Raw genomic sequence first — 23463 nt, forward strand, 5'->3', positions numbered from 1 at the left:
TTATACACATATCTATTATATCTATTATGTCTATATTTCATACCTATACCTATTATATCTATTATGTCTATATTTTACATCTATATCTATTATATCTATTATGTCTATAATTTATACCTATATCTATTATATCTATTATGTATACATTTTATACCTATATCTATTATATCGATTATGTCTATATCTTATACATATATCTATTATATCTATTATGTCTATATTTTATAACTATATCTATCTATTATGTATATATTTTATACCTATATCTATTATATCTACTATGTCTATATTTTACACCTATATCTATTATATCTATTACGTCTATATTTTATCCCCATCTCTATTATATCTATTATGTTTATATTTTATACCTATTTCAATTATGTCTATATTTTATTCTTATATCTATTATATCTATTATGTCTATATTTTATACCTATATCTATTTTATCTATTATGTCTATATTTTATACCTATATCTATTATATCGTTAATGTCTATATATTATACCTATATCTATTATATCTATTATGTCTATATTTTATACCTATATCTATTATATCTATTATGTCTATATCTTCTACATATATCTATTATATCTATTATGTGTATATTTTATACCTATATCTATTATATCTATTATGTCTATATTTTATACCTATTTCTATTATATCTATTATGTCTATATTTTATACCTATATCAATTATGTCTATATTTTATACCGATATCTATTATGTCTATATTCTGTACCTATATCGATTATATATATTATGTCTATATTTTATACCTATATCTATTATATCTATTATGTCTATATTTTATAACTATATCTATTAAATCTATTATGTCTATATTTTATACCTATATCTATTATGTCTATATTGTATACCTGTTTCTATTATATCTATTATGTCTATATTTAATACCTATATCTATTATGTCCATATTTTATACCTATATCTATTATATCTATTATGTCTATATTTTCTACCTATATCTATTATGTCTATAGTTTATACCTATATCTATATCTATTACGTCTATATTTAATACCTATATCTATTATATTTATAATGTCTATATTTAATACCTAAATCTATTTTATCTATTATGTCTATATTTTAAACCTATATCTATTATGTCTATAGTTTATTCCTATATCTATATCTATTATGTCTATATTTTATAGCTATATCTATTATATCTATTATGTCTACATTTTATACGTATATCTATTATATCTATTATGTGTGTATTTTATGCCTATATCTATTACAACTATCATGATTATATTTTATACGTATATTTATTATATCTGTTATGTCTATATTTTATACCTATGTCTATTATATCTATTATGACTACCTTGTATACCTATATCTATTATATATATTATGTCTATATTTCATACGTGAATCTATTATATCTATTATGTCTATATTTAATACCTGAATCTATTATATCTGTCATGTCTATATTTTATACCTATATCTATTATATCCATTATGTCTATATTTTATCCCTATATCTATAATATCTATTATGTCTATATTTTATACCTTTATCTATTATACCTATTTTGTCTGTATTTTATACCTATATCTATTATGTCTTTATTTTATACCTATATCTATTATATGCATTATGTCTATATTTTATACCTATATCAATTATGTCTATATTTTCTACCTCTATCTATTATATCTATTATGTCTATATTTTCTTCCTTTATCTATTTTATCTATTATGTCTATTTTTTATACCTATACCTATTATGTCTATATTTTATACCTATATCTATTATATCAATTATATCTATATTTTATACCTATGTCTATTATATCTATAATGTCTCAATTGTATACCTCTCTCATATCTATTATACCTACTATGTCTATGTTTTATATGTATATCTATTATATCTATTATGTCTAAATTTTATACCTATATCTATCATATCTATTATGTCGATGTTTTATACGTGTATCTATTATATCTATTATGTCTATATTTTATACCTACATCTATTATATCTATTATGTCTACATTTTATACCTATGTCTATTATATCTTCTATGTCTATATTTTATACCTATATCTATTATATGTACTATGTCTATATTTTTTACCTATATCTATTACATCTATTATGTCTATACTGTATACCTATATCTATTATGTCTTTTATGTCTACATTTTATACCTATATCTATTATATCTATTATGTGTATATTTTATACCTAAATCTATTATATCTATTATGTCTATATTGTGTACCTATATCTACTGTGTCTGTTTTATATCTATATCTATTATATCTATTATATCTGTATTTTATACATATATCTATTATGTCTCTTCTGTCTGTATTTTATACCTATATCTATTATATCTCTTATGTCTGTATTTTATTAATTTATCTGTTATATTTATTTTGTCTATATTTAATACCTAAATGTATTATATTTACTATGTCTATATTTTATCTCTCCATCTATTATAACTATTTTGTCTATATTTTATACCTATATCTATTAAATCTATATTTTACACCTATATCTATTATATCTCTTATATCTATATTTTTATCTATATCTATTATTTCTACATTTTATACCTATATCCATTATATCTATTATATCTATATTTTATACATGTATCTATCATATCTATTATATCTATATTTCATACCTATATCTATCGTATCTATATTTTATGCCTATGTCTATTATATATATTATGTCTATGTTTTATACCTGTATTTATTGTATCTATTATGTATATATTTTATACCTATATCTATTATACCTAATATGTCTGTATGTTATACCTACATTTATTATACGTATTATGTCTATATTTTATACGTATATCTATTACATCTAGTATGTCTATATTTTATACCTGTATCTCTTATATCTATTATGTCTAACTTTTATACCGATATCTATTTTATCTATTATGTCTGTCTTTTATACCTATATCTATTATATCTATTATGTCTATATTTTATACCTATATCTATTATATCTCATATGTCTATATTTTATACCTATGTCTATTATATCTATGATGTCTTTATTTTATACCTATACTTATTACATCTATTTTGTCTATATTTTATAGCTATATCTATTATATCTATATTTTATACCTATATCTATCACCTCTATATTTTATACGTATCTATTATATCTATTATGTCTATATTTATACCTATATTTATTATATGTATATTTAATACCTATATCTATTATATCTATTATGTATATATTGTATACCTATATCTATCTATATCTATTATGTGTATATTTTATACGTTTATCTATTATATCTATTATGTCCATATTTTATACGTTTATCTATTATGTCTATCATGTCTATATTTTATTCCTATGTCTATTATGTCTATTATGTGTATATTTTATACCTAAATCTATTATATTTATTATGTCTATATTGTGTACCTATATCTATTTTGTCGGTATTTTATATCTATACCTATTATATCTATTATGTCTATATTTTATACCTATGTCTATTATGTATATATATTATATCTATATCTATTATATCTATTATGTCTATATTCTATACGTATATCCATTATATCTGTTATGTCTATATTTTATATCTGTATATTTATATATTATGTCTCTATTTAATTACCATATATATTATATTTATTATGTCTATATTTAATACCTATTTGGATTATATCTACTATGTCTATATTTTATATCTCCGTCTATTATAACTATTATGTTTATATTTTTCCCTCTATTATATCTATTATGTCTATATTTATACCTCTTTTATATCTATTATGTCTTTATTTTATACCTCTGTTATAATTATAACGTCTATACTTCATACCTCTATCTATCTATGATGTCTGTATTTTTTATCTCTATTATATCGATAATGTCTATATTTTATTTCAATAACTACTATATCTATTGTGTCTATATTTTATACCTTTATCTATTATATCTTTTTTGTCTACATTTTATACCTATATCTATTATATCTATGGTGTCTATATTTTATACTTATAATCTGTTTATCTATTAGTCTATTTTTTTACCTCTATTATATCTATTATGTCTATATTTATACCTCTATTATATCTATTTTGTTTTTATTTTTTACCTCTATCTATTATATCTGTAATATGCATAAATACCTATCTTATATATATTCTTTCGATATTTTATACCTATGTCTACTATATCTATTGTGTCTATATTTTAATCCTTTATCTATATATCTATTCTATCTATATTTTATACCTATCTATTATATCTATTATGTCTATATTTATACCTATATCTATTATATCTTTTTTTGTCTACATTTTATACCTATATCTATTATATCTATGGTGTCTCTATTTTATACTTTATATGTTATATCTATTATGTCTATATTTATACCTATATCTATTATGTCTATTAGCTCTACATTTTATACCCATATCTATTATACCTATTATGTGTACATTTTATAACTCTATCTATTATATCTATTATGTCTATAATTTATACCTCTATCATTATATCTATTATGTCTATATTTTATACCTCTATCTATTATATCTATGATGTCTATATTTTATACCTCTATCTATTATATCTATTTGGTCTATATTTTATATCTCTATCTCTTATATCTATGATGTCCATATTTTATACCTATATCTATTATATCCATTATATCTATATTTTATACCTATTTCTATTATATCTATATTTATACCTCTATCTATTTTATCTATTATATCTATATTTTATACTTATATCTATTATATCTATTATGTCTATATTTGATACCTATATCGATTATGTCTATATTTGATACCTATATCTAACGTGTCTATTATGTCTATATTTTACACCTATATCTACCATATCTATTATGTCTATGTTTTATACCTGTATCTGTTATATCTATTATGTCTATATTTTACACCTATATCTATTTTATCTATCATGTCTATATTTTATACCTCTATCTCTTATATCTATTATGTCTGTATTTTCCACCTCAATCTATTATATCTATTATGTCTATATTTTATACATCTATCTATTATGTGAATTATGTCCATATTTTATAACTATATTTATTATATCTATTATGATTATATTTTATACATATATCTATTATGTCTATATTTTACCTATATCTATCATATATATTATGAGAATATCTTATACCTATATCTGTTATATCTATTATATCTATATTTTATACCCATATCTATTATATCTATTATGTCTATATTTTATACCTATATCTATGTTATCTATTATGTATATATTTTATACCTCCATCTATTATATCTATTATGTCTATATGTTTTACCTATAACTTTTATATATATTATATCTATATTTCATACCCTTATCTTTTATGTCTATATTTTATACCTATATCTACTATATCTATTATGTCTATATTTTATAAATATATCTTTTGTATGTATTATGTCTATAATTTATACCGATATCTATTTTATCTATTATATCTATACTTTATAACTATATATATTATGTCTATATTTTATACCTGTATCGATTATATTTATTATGTCTATATTTTATACCTATATCTATTTATCTCTTATGTCTATATTTTTTACCTATATCTATTATATCTATTATGTTTACAGTTTATACCTATGTCTCTTATGTCTATATTTAATACCTATATCGATTATATTTATTATGTCTATATTTTATACCTTATCTATTATACCTCTGATGTGTATATTTTATATCTATATCTATTATCTCTATATTTTATACCGATATCTATTATATCTATTATGTGTATATTTTATACCTATATCTATGATATCCATTATGTCTGTATTGTATACCTATATCTATTATATCTATTATGTCTATATTTGATACCTATACCTATTATGTCTCTATTTGACACCTATATGTATTATTTCTGTTATATCTATATTTTATACCTATATCTATTATATCTATTATGTCTATATTTTATACCTATAACTATTACATCTATTATGCCTATATTTTATACGTATGTACATTATATCCATTATGTCTATATTTTATACCTATATCTATTATGTATTATGTCTATATTTTATACCTATATCTATTATATCTATTATGTCTATATTTTATAGCTATCTCTATTGTATCTATTATGTCTATATTTTTTACCTATATCTATTATATCTATTAGGTCTATATTTTATACCTCTGTCTATTATGTCTATTATATCTACATTTTATACCTCTATCTATTATATCTATTAGGTCTATATTTTATTGCCTATATCTATTATGTCTATTATGTCTATATTTTATACCTATATCTATTATATCTATTTTGTGTATATTTTATACCTATATCTATTATATCTATTAGGTCTATATTTTATACCTATATGTATTATGTATATATTTCATACCTATATCTATTATATCTAGTATGTCTATATTTTATACGTATATTTATTATATCTATTATGTCTATATTTTATACCTATATCTATTATATCAATTTTGTCTATATTATATACGTATATCTATTATATCTATTATGTCTATATTTTAAACCTATATCTATGATATCCATTATGTCTACATTTATAGCTATATCTATTATATCTCTTATATCTATATTTTGTACCTATATATATTATGTCTATATTTTATACCTGTATCAATAATATCTATTACGTCTATATTTTATACCTATATTATATCTATTATGTCTATATTTTATACCTATATCTATTATGTATATATTTTATAACTATATCTATTATATCTATTAGGTCTATATTTTATACCTATTATTATATCTATTATGTCTACATTTAATACATCTATCTATTATATCTATTATATCCATATTTTATACCTATATCTATTATGTCTATTATGTGTATATTTTATACCCATATCTATTATGTCTATATTTTATATCTATATCTTTTATATCTACTATATATTTTATTCGTATATGTATTATATATATTATGTCTATTTTTTATACCTATATCTAATCTACCTTTTATGTTTATATTTTATACGTATATCTATTATATCTATATTTTATACCAGTATCTATTATATGTATTATGTCTATATTTTATACCTATATCTATTATACCTATGACGTCTATATTTTATACCTATAAATAGTATATCTGTTATGTCTGTATTTTATACCTATATCTGTTATATCCATTATAACTATATTTTATACGTGTATCTATTATTTCTATATTTTATACCTCTATTATATATAATATGTCTATATTTTATACCTGTATCTATAATATATATTATGTCTATATTTTATACCTATATCTATTATATCTGTTATGTCTATATTTTAACTATATCTGTTATATCTATTATGTCTATATTTCATACCAATATTTATTATATCTATTATGTCTATATCTATTGTATCTATCATGTCGATATTTTATACCTATATCTATTATATCTATTATTTCTATGTTTTATACCTATATCTTTTATATCTATATGTCTATATTTTATATCTATGTCTATTATAACTATTATGTCTATATTTTATAACTATATCTGTTATATCTATTCTGTCTATATTTTATACCTATATCTGTTATGTCTATATTTCATACGTAGTCTATTATATCTATTTTGTCTATATTTTATACCTAAATGTATTATATCTGTTATGTCTATATTTCATACCTATATCTATTATACATACTATATTTATATTTTATAATTATATCTATTATATCTATATTTTATACCTTTATTATAACTATTATATCTGTATTTTATATCTATATCTATTATGTCTCTATTTTATAGTTATGCCTATTATATCTATTATGTCTAAATTTTGTACCTATGTCTATTATATCTATTATGTCTATATTTTATACCTATACTTATTATATGTATTATGTCTACATTTTATACATCTATGTATTGTGTCTTTTATGCCTATATTTTATACCTATATCTATTATGTCTATTATGTGTATATTTTATACCTGTATTTATTATATCTACATTTTATACCTATCTCCATTATGTCTATATTTTATACCTATATCTATTATATCTTTTATGTCTATATTTTATACCTATATCTATTATATCTATTATGTCTATAGCTTATACCTATATCTATTATAGCTATTATGTCTATTTTTTATACCTATATCTATTATGTCTATTTTTTATACCTATATCTATTATATCAAATATATCCATATTGTATACCTATATCTAATATATCTATATTTATACGTATATCTATTATATCTTTATATCTATATTTTATACCTATATCTATATCTATTATATCTATATTTTATACCTATATCTATTATATCTATTATATCTATATTTTAACTATAGCTGTTATATCTATTATGTCTATATTTGATTCTAATATCTATTATATCTATTATGTCTATATCTATTATATCGATTATGTCTATGTTTTATACCTATATCTATTATATCTATTATGTCTATATTTTATAGCTATGTCTATTATATCTATTATGTCTATATTTATACCTATATCTCTTTTGTCTATATTTTATACCTATATCTATTATAACGATTATGTCTATATTTTAGAAGTTTATCTGTTATATCTATTCTGACTCTATTTTACACCGATATCTATTATGTCTATATTTTATACCTATATCTACTATACCTATTATATCTATATTTTATACCTCTATCTATTATATCTATTATGTCAATATTTTATAACTTTATCAATTCTATCTATTATGTCTATATTTTATACCTCTATTATATCTTTTATGTCTATATTTTATCCCTATATCTAGTATAACTATTATGTCTGTATTTCATTCCTATATCGATTATATCCATTATATCTATATTTTATACCTGTATTTATTATTTCTATATTTTATACCTATATCTATTGTATCTACTATGTCTACATTTCATACGTATATCTATTATATCTATTATGTCTATATTTTATACCTGTATCTATAATATCTATTATGTCTATATTTTATACCTATATCTATTATATCTATTATGTCTATATTTTAACTGTATCTGTTATATCTATTTTACCTATATTTCATACCAAATATCTATTATGTCTTTATTTCCTACCTAATCTATTATATCTATTATGTCTATATTTTATACCTATATGTATTATATCCATTATGTCTATATTTCATACCTATATCTATTATATTTATTATTTTTATATTTTATAATTATATCTATTATATCTATATTTTATACCTGAATCTATTATAACTATTATATCTATATTTTATATCTATATCTATTATAACTATATTTTATACTTAAGCCAATTGTATCTATTATGTCTATATTTTATACCTATGTCTATTATATCTATTATGTCTATATTGTATACCTATACTTATTATATCTATTATGTCTACATTTTATACATCTATGTATTGTGTCTTTTATGCCTATATTTTATACCTATATCTATTATGTCTATTATGTGTATATTTTATACCTGTATTTATTATATCTACATTTTATACCTATCTCTATTATGTCTATATTTTATACCTATATCTATTATATCTTTTATGTCTATTTTTATACCTATATCTATTATATCTATTATGTCTATAGCTTATACTTATATCTATTATATCTATTATGTCTATATTTTATACCTATATCTATTATGTCTATTTTTTATACCTATATCTATTATATCAAATATATCCATATTGTATACCTATATCTAATATATCTATATTTTATACGTATATCTATTATATCTTTATATCTATATTTTATACCTATATCTATATCTATTATATCTATATTTTATACCTGTATCTATTATATCTATTATATCTATATTTTAACTATAGCTGTTATATCTATTATGTCTATATTTCATTCTAATATCTATTATATCTATTATGTCTATATCTATTATATCGATTATGTCTATGTTTTATACCTATATCTATTATATCTATTATGTCTATATTTTATAGCTATGTCTATTATATCTATTATGTCTATATTTTATACCTATATCTCTTATGTCTATATTTTATACCTATATCTATTATAACGATTATGTCTATATTTTAGAAGTATATCTGTTATATCTATTCTGTCTCTATTTTACACCAATATCTATTATGTCTATATTTTATACCTATATCTACTATATCTATTATATCTATATTTTATACCTCTATCTATTATATCTATTATGTCCATATTTTATAACTTTATCAATTCTATCTATTATGTCTATATTTTATACCTCTATTATATCTTTTGGGTCTATATTTTATCCCTATATCTAGTATATCTATTATGTCTGTATTTCATACCTATATCTATTATATCCATTATATCTATATTTTATACCTGTATCTATAATTTCTATATTTTATACCTATATCTATTATATCTACTATGTCTATATTATATATATATATTATCTACTATATATATATTATGTTATATTTTATACCTATATCTATTATGTCAATTATGTGTTTATTTTAAAGCTGTATCTTTTATATCTATATTTTATGCCAATTATATGTATATTTTATACATATATCTATTATATCTATTTTATCTATATTTTATACCTATATCTATTATATCTATATTTCATACCTTTATCTATTACATACATTATGTCTGTATTTTACTCCTCTATCTATTATTTCTATATTTCATACCTATATGTACTATATCTATTATGTCTATATTTTATACCTATATCTATTATATCTATTCTGTCTATATTTATAACTATATATATATAACTATTATGTCTTTATTTTATACCCTATCTATTATATCTATAATTCTATATTTATACCCATATATTATGTGTATATTTTATACCTATGTTATTATATGTATTATGTCTATATTATATACCTATACGTGTTATATCTATTATGTCTATATTTCTTACTTCTATCTATATCTATTATGTCTATATTTTATACCTATATCTATTATGTCTATGTTTTAAACCTATATCTATTATATCTTTTATGTCTATATTTTATACCTATATCTATTATGATTATTATGTCTATATTTTACCTCTAGCAATATTATCTATTATGTCTATAATTAATACATCTATCTGCTATGTCTATTATGTCTTCTTTGTACCTCTATGCATTATATACATTATGTCTATATTTTATACCCATATCTGTTATATCTATTATGTCTATATTTTATACCTATATCTATTATACTTATTATGTCTATATTTATACCTATATCTATTATATCTATTATATTTTACCTCTATTATTATATCTATTATGTCTATAATTTATACATCTATCTATTATGTCTATTATGTCTATTTTACCTCTATCTATTATATCTATTATGTCTTTATTTTATAACTCTATCTCTTATATCTACTGTGTCGATATTTTTTACCTCTATTATATCTATTATGTCTATATTTTATACCTTTATCTATTATATCTATTATGTCTGTATCATTTATATCCATTATGTCTATATTTTATACCTATATCTATTATATCTATTATGTATATATTTATACCTCTATTATGTCTATTATGTCTATATTTTATAACTATATATATTATATCTATTATGATTGTATTTTATATATATATCTATTATGTCTATATTTTTTCCTATATCTATCATATATATTATGTGTATATTTTATACCTATATCTGTTATATCTATTATATCTATATTTTATACCCATATCTATTATATCTTTTATGGCTTTATTTTATACCTATATCTATTTTATCTATTATGTCTATATTTTATACCTACATCTATTATATCAATTGTGTCTATACTTTATACCTATATCTATTATGTCCATATTTTATATCTTTATCTCTTATATCTATTATGTCTATATTTTATACTTCTGTTATATCTATTATATCTGTATTTTATGCCTATATCTATTATGTCTATATTTTTACCTATATCTATTGTATATATTATGTCTATATTTTATACCTATATCTATTATACCTCTTAGGTCTATATTTTATACCCATATCCCTTATATCTATTGTGTCTGGACTTTATACCTAGATCTATTATATCTATATTTTATACCTATATATATTATAACCATATTTTATCCCTATATCCATTATATTTATATTTTTTTACCTATATCTATTAAATCTATTACATTTGTATTGTATAATTATATCTATTATATCTATTTTTATATCTATATCTATTATATATATAGTCTATCTTTTATACCTGTATCTATTATATCTACTTTTTATAGATATATATCTCTTATATCTATTATATCTGTATTTTACACCTATATCTATGATATCTATATTTTGTACCTGTATCTATTATATATATTATATCAGTATTTCGTACCTATATCTATTATATCTATTATGTCTAAATTTTATACCTATATCTATTATATCTATGTATATATTTTATACCTATATATATCATTTCTATTATGTCTATATTTTATACCTATATCTAGTATATCTATTATGTCTATGTTTCATACCTATATGTATTATACCTCTTATGTCTATATTTTATACCTATATCTATTATATCTATTATGTCTATTATCTATTGTGTCTATGTTATATACCTATATCTATTATATCGATTATGTATATATTTTATATCTACATCTATTTTATTTTTATGTTTATATTTTATTCCTATATCTATTATGTCTATATTTTATACGAATATCTATTATATCTATTATGTCTAAGTTTTATATCTATATCTATTATACCTCTTATGTCTATATTTTATACCTATATCTATTATATCTATTATATCTATATTTTATATCTTCATCTATTATATCTATCATGTCTATATTTCATACCTATATCTATTATATCTATTATGTCTATATTTTATACCTGTGTCTATTATATCCACTATATCAATATTTTATAGCTATATCTATTATTTGTATATTTGATACACATATCCATTATATCTATTATATCTATATTTTATACCTGTATCTATTATATCTATTATGTCTATCTATTATATCTATTATATCAATATTTCATACCTACATCTATTATATCTATATTTTATACCTGTATCTATTAGATCTATTATTTCTACGTTTTATACCTATATCTATTATATCTATTATGTCTATATTTTATACATATTTCTATTATATCTACTATGTCTATGTTTTATACCTATATATATGATATCTACTATATCCATATGTTATAACTATATATATCATGTCTACTATGTCTATATTTTATACCTATATCTATTATATCTATTATGTCTGTATTTCATACATATATGTATTATATCTATTATGATTATATATTATAACCATATCTATTATATCTATTATGTTTATATTTTATACCTATATCTATAATATCCATTACGTCAATATTTTATAACTATATATATTATTTCTATTATGTCTCTATTTTATGCCTATATCTATTATGTCTATATTTTATGCCTATATCTATTATATTTATTAAGTGTATATTTTATACCTATATCTATTACATCTATTATGTCTCTATTTTATACCTATATCTATTATATCACTTGTCTATGTTTTATACGTTTATCTATTATATCTATTTTTTATACTTATATCTATTATATCTATTGTGTGTATATTTCATACCTATATCTATCAAATCTATTATGTCTCTATATTATACCTATATTTGCTATATTTATTATGTCTATATTTTATACCTATATCTATTATATCTATTATGTGTATATTTCATAACTATATCTATTATATCTATTATGTCTGTATTGTATTCCTATATCTATTATATCTATTATGTCTATATTTGATACCTATATCTATTATATCTATTGTGTGTATATTTTATACATGTATCTATTATATCTATTATATCTATATTTTATACTTATATCTATTATAACTATATTTTATACCGATATCTATTATATGTATATTTTATACCTTTATTATATCTAGTATATTTATATTTTATAATTATATCTATTATATCTATATTTTATACCTTTATCTATTATATCTTTTATATCTATATTTTATACCTTTTCTATAATATCTATGATGTCTGTATTTCATACCTATATCTATTATATCTATTATGGCTATATTTTATACCTATAACTATTATGTGTATATTTTATACCAATGTCTATGATATCTATTATGGCTATATTTTATACCTATATCTAATATAACTATTATGTCTATATGTCATAACTGTATCTGTTATAACTGTTATGTCTATATTTTAAAGGTATATCTCTTATGTCTATATTTTATACCTTTATCAATTATGTCTGTATTTTATACCTATATCTATTATGTCTTTGTTTTATACCTATATCTATTATATTTATTATGTCTAAATTTTATAACTCTATCTATTATATCTTTTATGTATATATTTTATAAATATATGTATTATGTCTATATTTTATACCTATATCTATTATATCAATGATGTCTATATTGTATACCTATATCTATTATATCTATTATGTCTATATTTAATATCTATATCTATTATATCTATTTTGTCTATATTTTATACCTTTATCTATTATATCTATTACATCTATATTTTACACCTATATCTATTTTAACTATATTTTATACCTATATCTCTTGTATCTCTATTTTATACATATATCTATTATAGCTATTATATTTATTTTTATAATATCTATTATATCTATATTTTATCTATATTTATATTATATCTATATCTGTATCTATATCTATATATGTCTCTATATATATATATCTATATCTATTTCTATATATATATCTGTATCTATATTTTATACGTATATCTAGTATATCTATTTTATCTATATTTTGTACCTATACCTGTTACATCTATATTTTATACCTGTATCTATTATATCTATTATGTCTACATTTTATACCTACATCTATTATATCTATTATGTGTATATTTTATACCTATGTCTATTATATCAATTATGTTTTTATTTTATATCTATATCTATTATATCTATTATGTCTATATTTCATACCTATATCTATTATGTCTCTATTTTAGACCTATGTCTATTATATCTATCATGACTATATTTTATACCTATATCTATTATGTCTATATTTATTACCTCTACAATATCTATTATATCTATATTTTATAACTTTATCTATTATATCAATTATGTGTATAATTTATACCTCTATTATATCTATTATGTCTATATTTCATACCTATAACTATTATATCTATTATGTCTATATTTTATACCTATATCTATTAAATCTATTGTGTCTATATTTTATAATTATATCTATTATATCTATTATGTCTATATATTATACCTATATCAATTATATCTATTTTTTCCATATTTTATACCTATTTCTATTATATCTAATATGTCTATATTTCATACCTATATCTATTATAACCATTATGTCTATTCTTTGTACCTATATCTATTATGTCAATATTTTATTCCTATGTTTATTATAATTATTATTTCTATATTTGATACCTATATCTATTATATCCATTATGTCTATATTTATACCTCTATCCATTATATCTATTATGTCTATATATTATACCTATATCGATTATATCTATTATGTCTATATTTTATAACTTTATCTGTTATATCTATTATGTATATATATGTATATTATATCTATTATATCTATCATATGTATTATGTCTATGTTTTATACCTATATCTATAACTATATACCTATATCTATTATATCTATTATATCTATTATATCTATATTATAAACATATATCTATTATATCCATACCTTGTACCTGTATTTATTATATCTATTTTGTCTATATTTTATACCTATATCTATTATATCTATTATGTCTATATTTTATACCTATATCTATCATATCTGTTATGTCTATATTTTATATCTATATCTATTATGTCTATATTTTATACCTATATCTATTATATCAACTATGTGTGTATTTTATATGTATATCTCTTATGTCTATATTTTATACCTATATCTATTATATCTATTATGTCTATGTTTTATACCTATATCTATTATATCTCTAATGTCTATATTTTATACCTTTATCTATTGTAACTATATTTTACACCTATATATCTATATTTTATACCTATATATATTGTATCTATTATGTCTATATTTTATACCTCTCTTATATCTATTATATCTATATTTTATACATATGTCGATTATATCTTTTATTTCTGTACCTGTATTTATTATATCTATTATGTATATAATATAGACCTATATCTATTATGTCTATATTTTATACCTATATCTATTATATCTATTATGCCTATGTTTTGTACCACTATTATATCTGTTATATCTATATTTTATACCTATATCTATTATGTCTATATTTTATACCTATATCTATTATATCTATGATTTCTATATTTTATACCTATATCTATTATATCTATTATGTCTATATTTTATACCTCTATCTATTACATCTATTATGTTTATATTTTATACCTCTGTCTATTATATATAATATGTCTATATTTTATACCTCTATCTATTATATCTATATTTTATAACTATAACTATTATATGTATTATGTCTATATTTTATACCTATATCTATTATATCTGTCTATATCTATTATATCTCTTATGTCTATATTTTATACGTATATCTTTATCTATTATGTCTATATTTTATACCTCTCTTATATCTGTTATATCTACATTTTATACATATATGTATTATATCTATTATGTCTATATTGTATACCTATATCTATTATATCTGTTATGTCCATATTTTATACCTATATCTATTATATCTATTATGTCTATGTTTTATACCAATTTCTATTATATCTATTATGTCTATATTATATACCTATATCTATCATATCGATTATGTCTATATTTTAGACCTATATATATCATATATATAATGTCTATATTTTATACCTATATCTATTGTATCTATTATGTCTATATTTTATACCTGTATCTTTTGTATGCATTATGTCTATATTTCATACCAATATCTATTATATCTATTACGTCCATACTTTATACATATATCTATTATGTCTATATTTTATACCTGTATTGATTATATTTATTATGTCTGTATTTTATACCTATATCTTTTATATCTCTTAAGTCTATATTTTTTACCTATGTCTATTATATCTACTATATTTATATTATATACCTATATCTCTTATGTGTATGTTTTATAAATATATCGATTATATCTATGTCTATATTTTATACCTATATCTATTATACACCTTATGTCTATATTTTATACCTATATCTATTATATATAATATGTCTATATTTTATACCTATTATGTCTATATTTTATGCCAATATCTATTATATCTATTATATCTATATAGTGTATCTTTATCTATTATATCTATTATGTCTATAATTTATTCCTATATCTATTATATCTATTAAGTCTATATTTTATACCTATATCTATTATATCCACTATTTCTATATTTTATACCTATATCTATTATATCTGCATTTGATACCTATATCCATGATATCTATATCTATATTTTATAACTATATCTATTATATCTATTATGTCTATATTTTATACCTATATCTATTATATCTATTATATCTATATTTTAAACCTACATCTTTTAAAACTATATTTTATAGCTATATCAATTATATCTAATATGTATATATTTTATACCTATATCTATTATATCTACTATGTCTATATATTATACCTATTGCATCTATATTTTATACCTATATCTATTATATCTATATTTCACACCTATATCTATTATTTCTATTACGTCTATATTATATACCTATATCTATTATGTCTATATTTTATACCCATATCTATTATATCTATTATGCCTTTATTTTATACCACTATTATATGTCTTATATCCATATTTTATACCTATATCTATTATGTCTATATTTTATACCTATATGTATTATATCTTTTATGTCTATATTTTATAACTATATCTATTACATCTATTATGTCTATATTTTATACCTATATCTATTATTTCTATTTTGTCTACATTTTATAACTATATCTATTATATCTCTTATGTCTATATTTTATACCTATATCTATTACATCTATTTTATCTATATCTATTATACATATTATGTCTATATTTTATACCTATATCTATTATATCCATTGTCTATATATTATACCTATATCTATTATCGATAGGTTATACCTATTTCTATTATATCTATTATGTCTATATTTTATACCTATATCTATTGTATCTATTATGTCTATATTTTATACCTATATCTATTATGTCTATATTGTATACCTCTATTATATCTATTATATCTTTATTTTATAACTATATCTATTATGTCTATATTTTATACCTATATCTGTTATATCTATTATGTCTATATTTTATAACTATATGGATTATATCAATTATGTTTATATTTTATATCAATATCTATTATATCTATTTTGTCTATATCTATTATACCTATTATGTCTATATTTTATAACTGTATCTATTATATCTATTGTCTGTATTTTATACGTCTATCTATTATATCTTTTATGTCTATATTTTATAGCTTTATCTATTATATCTATTAGGTCTATATTTTATACCTCTATCTATTACATCTATTACGTTTATATTTTATACCTCTATCTACTATATCTATTATGTCTATATTTCATTCCTCTATCTATTATATCTATTATATCTATTGTGTCTGTACTTTATACCTATATCTATTATGTCTATATTTAATATCTTTATCTATTATATCTATTATGTCTATATTTTTAACTATATGTGTTATATCTATTATGTCTATATTTTATACATATATCTATTATATCTATTATATCTATATTTTATACCCATATCTATTATAACTATATTTTGTACCGATATCTATTACATCTATATTTTATAACTTTATATATTATATCTATTATATTTATATTTTATAATTGTATCTATTATATCTATATATTATACCTATATCTATTTTATCTATTTTCTATGTTTTATACCTCTATCTGTTTTATCTTTTTTTATACATATATCTATTATATCTTTATTTTATACCTATATCTATTATATCTATATTTTTACCTGTATCTATTATATCTATTGAGCCTATATTTTATACCTATATCTATTATATCTATTATGTCTGTATTTAATACCTATATCTATTATATCGATAATGTCTATATCTTATACGTATATTATATCTATTATGTCTATTTTTTATACCTATATCTATTATATCTATTATGTCTATATCTTATACATCTATCTATTGTGTCTATTATGTGTATATTTTATACCTATATCTGTTATGTCTATATTTCATACCTATATTTTTATACCAGTTATGTCTATATTTTATACCTATATGTATTATATCTGTTATGTCTATATTTTATACCGATATCTATTATGTCTATATTTTATACCTATATCTATTATATCTCCTCTGTCTATATTTTATAACTATGTCTATTATATCTATTATGTCTATGTTTCATACCTATATGTATTATATCTACTCTGTCTATATTTTATACCTATATTATATCTATTATGTCCACGTTTTATACCTATATCTATTATACCTATTATGTCTATATTTTATATCTTTATCTATTATATCTATTATGTCTATATTTTATACCAATATCTCTTATATCTACTATGTCTGTATTTTATACCTATATCTATTATATCTATTATATCAATGTTTTATACCTATATCTATTAAATTTATTATGTCTATATTTTATACCTATATCTATTATATCTATTATGTCTATATCTTATACCTATATCTATTATATCTATTATGTCTTTATTTTAAACCCATACCTATTATGTCTATTATGTCTATATTTCATACTTATTTCTATTATGTCTATAGTTAATAACTATATCTTTTATGTCTATATTTTATTCCTATATTATATCTATTATGTCTATAATATATACCTATATCTATTATATCCATTATGTCTATGTTTTATATCTATATCTATTATATCTACTATCTATATTTTACACCTGTGTCTATTATATCTATTACTTCTATATTTTATACCCATCTCTATAATATCTATTATGTTTATATTTTATACCTATATCTATTATATCTATATCTATATTTTATACCTATTTCAATTATGTCTATATTTTATTCCTATATCTATAATATCTATTATGTCTATATTTTATATCTATATCTATTATATCTATTATGTCTATATTTTATACCTATATCTATTATACCGATTATGTCTATATCTTATACATATATCTATTATATCTTTAATGTCTATATTTTATAACTATATCTATAATATCTATTATGTCTATATTTTATAACTATATCTTTTATATCTATTTTGTCTATATTTTATACCTATTTCAATTATGTCTATATTTTATTCCTATAACTATTATATCTATTATGTCTATATTTTATACCGATATGTATTATGTCTAAATTTTATACCTCTATCTATTATATCTATTATGTCTATATTTTATAACTATATCTATTAAATCTATTTTGTCTATATTTTATATCTATATCTATTATGTCTATATTTTGTACCTATATCTATTATATCTATTATGTCTACATTTTATACCTATAATTATTATATCTAATATGTCTATATTTTATACCTATATCTATTATGTCTATATTTTATATCTATATCTATTGTATCTGTGTATATTTTATACCTATATCTATTGTATCTATTATGTCTATATCTTTTTTTTTTTAACAGGCTTAATTCACTTTATTTTTCTTGTAAAAAAGCCTATGTTGTAGCCACAGCTGGAGCCTGGGTCCGCTGCACGGAGACTCTGGTGTGGGTCTTGACAAGGTGGTCAGTGAATTCCTGATAGGTAGACTTGGTAAACACAGTCTCCTTCCACAGGTCAGGGGTCAGGTAGCTGTAGGTCTTAGAGATGGCAACAAAGGTGGCCTTGGCGAAGTTGCCCAGGGTGGCAGTGCAGCCCCGGGCTGAGGTGTAGCATTCATCAATACCAGCCATCATGAGCAGCTTCTTGGGCACAGGCGCTGAGACGATGCCAGTGCCCCTGGGTGCAGGGATGAGGCGCACCAGCACAGAGCCACAGCGGCCTGTCACCTTGCAAGGGACGGTGTGGGGCTTGCCGATCTTGTTCCCCCAGTAGCCTCTGCGCACCGGGACAATGGAGAGTTTGGCCAGGATGATGGCCCCACGGATGGCGGTGGCCACCTCCTTGGAGCACTTAACACCCAGGCCGACGTGGCCATTGTAGTCCCCGATAGCAACAAACGCCTTGAACCTGGTGCGCTGACCAGCACGGGTCTGCTTCTGTACCGGCATAATCTTCAAAACCTCATCTTTGAGAGAGGCCCCCAAGAAAAAGTCAATGATCTCAGATTCCTTATGGGCAGAGAGAAGAGGTAGATCTCCTCCAGGACTTGATCTTCATGTCCTTGACCAAGCGGCCCAGCTTGGTGACGGGCATCCACTCCTTATCCTCGGCCTTGCCTCCGCGAGCTCCGCGGCCTCGGCCCCGACCCCGTCCACTGCCGCGACCCCGGCCCCGTATGCCACTGCCGAAACCTCCGCGGAAGACACCGCGGTTCCCCATCCCAGGGCCACCAGGGCCTCCGGACCACCCCGCTGCACAGGCGTCATCCGCCATTTGGTGTTTTCTCGGAGAAGAAGCTAATGTCTATATCTTATACACATATCTATTATATCTATTATGTCTATATTTCATACCTATACCTATTATATCTATTATATCAATGTTTTATACCTATATCTATTAAATGTATTATGTCTATATTTTATAGCTTTATCCATTATATCTATTATGTCTATATCATATACCTATATTTATTATATCTATTATGTCCATATTTTATACCTATATTATATCTATTATGTCCATATTTTATACCTATAATTATTATATCTTACATGTCTATATTTTACACCTATATCTATTATGTCTATATTTTATACCTATATCTATTATGTTTATATTTCATACCTATATCTATTATATCTATTATGTTTATATTTTATAGCTATATCTATTTTATCTATTATGTCTATATTTTATACCTATATCTATTATATCTATTATGTCTATATTTTATACCTATATCTATTATGTCTATTATGTCTATAATTTACACCTATATCTATTTATATCTATTATGTGTATATTTTATACGTATATCTATTATATCTATTTTGTCCATATTTTATACCTATATCTATTATATATATTATGTCTATATTTTATACGTATATCTATTATATCTATTATGTCTATATTTTATCCCTCTATCTATTATATCTATTATGTCTATATTTTATACCTATATCAATTATATTTATTAGGTCTATATTTTATACCTATATCTGTCTATTATGTCTTTATTTTATACCTTTATCTATTATATCTATTTTGTGTATATTTTATACCTATATCTATTATATCTATTAGGTCTATATTTTATACCTATATATATTATGTATATATTTTATACCTATATCTATTATATCTATTATGTCTATATTTTATCCCTCTATCGATTATATCTATTATGTCTATATTTTATACCTATATCTATTATATCAATTATGTCTGTTTTTTATACCTATATCTATTATATCTATTATGTCTGTATTTTATTCCTCTATTATATCTATTAAGTCTATATTTTATAACTCTATCTATTATATCTATTATGTCTACCTTTTATACCTCTATCTATTATATCTATTATGTCTATATTTTATACATATATCTATTATGTCTATTATGTCTATATTTTCTACCTCTGTGTATTAAGTCTATATTTTATACCTATATTTATTATACCTATTATGTCTATATTTTATACCTATATCTATTCTGTCCATATTTTATACCTATATCTATTATGTCTGCATATTATACCTATATCTATTATGTGTATATTTTATACCTATATCTATTATATCTATTATGTCTATATTTAATACCTATATCTATTTTATCTATTATGTCTATGTTTTATACCTATATCTATTATGTCTATTATGTCTATATTGTACACCTACAACTATTGTATCTATTATGTCTATAGTTTATACCTATAACTATTATATCTCTTATGTCTATATTTTATACCTATATCTCTAATATCTATTATGTTAATATTTTATACCTATATCTCTTATATCTATTATGTTTATATTTTATAACAATATCTGGGGGGCGGAGCAAGATGGCCGAATAGGAACAGCTCCAGTCTCCAACTCCCAGCGCGAGCGACACAG

The 23463-nt window shown here is 20.4% G+C and overlaps 1 pseudogene across 1 annotated transcript; it reads right to left on the reverse strand.

The window, feature by feature from the left end:
- Positions 1 to 20911: 20911 nt before the first annotated feature.
- Positions 20912 to 21822, reverse strand: LOC115895900 (annotated as a pseudogene). Its single transcript, XR_004055968.1, has 2 exons — positions 21794 to 21822; positions 20912 to 21692 (listed from the first exon to the last, which is right to left on the reverse strand). The product of XR_004055968.1 is annotated as a 40S ribosomal protein S2-like (transcript).
- Between the last annotated feature and the right edge of the window lie 1641 nt (positions 21823 to 23463).

Source organism: Rhinopithecus roxellana, unplaced genomic scaffold (genome assembly GCF_007565055.1).
Source record: "Rhinopithecus roxellana isolate Shanxi Qingling unplaced genomic scaffold, ASM756505v1 contig3624, whole genome shotgun sequence".
In the NCBI taxonomy this organism is placed as follows: domain Eukaryota; kingdom Metazoa; phylum Chordata; class Mammalia; order Primates; family Cercopithecidae; genus Rhinopithecus; species Rhinopithecus roxellana.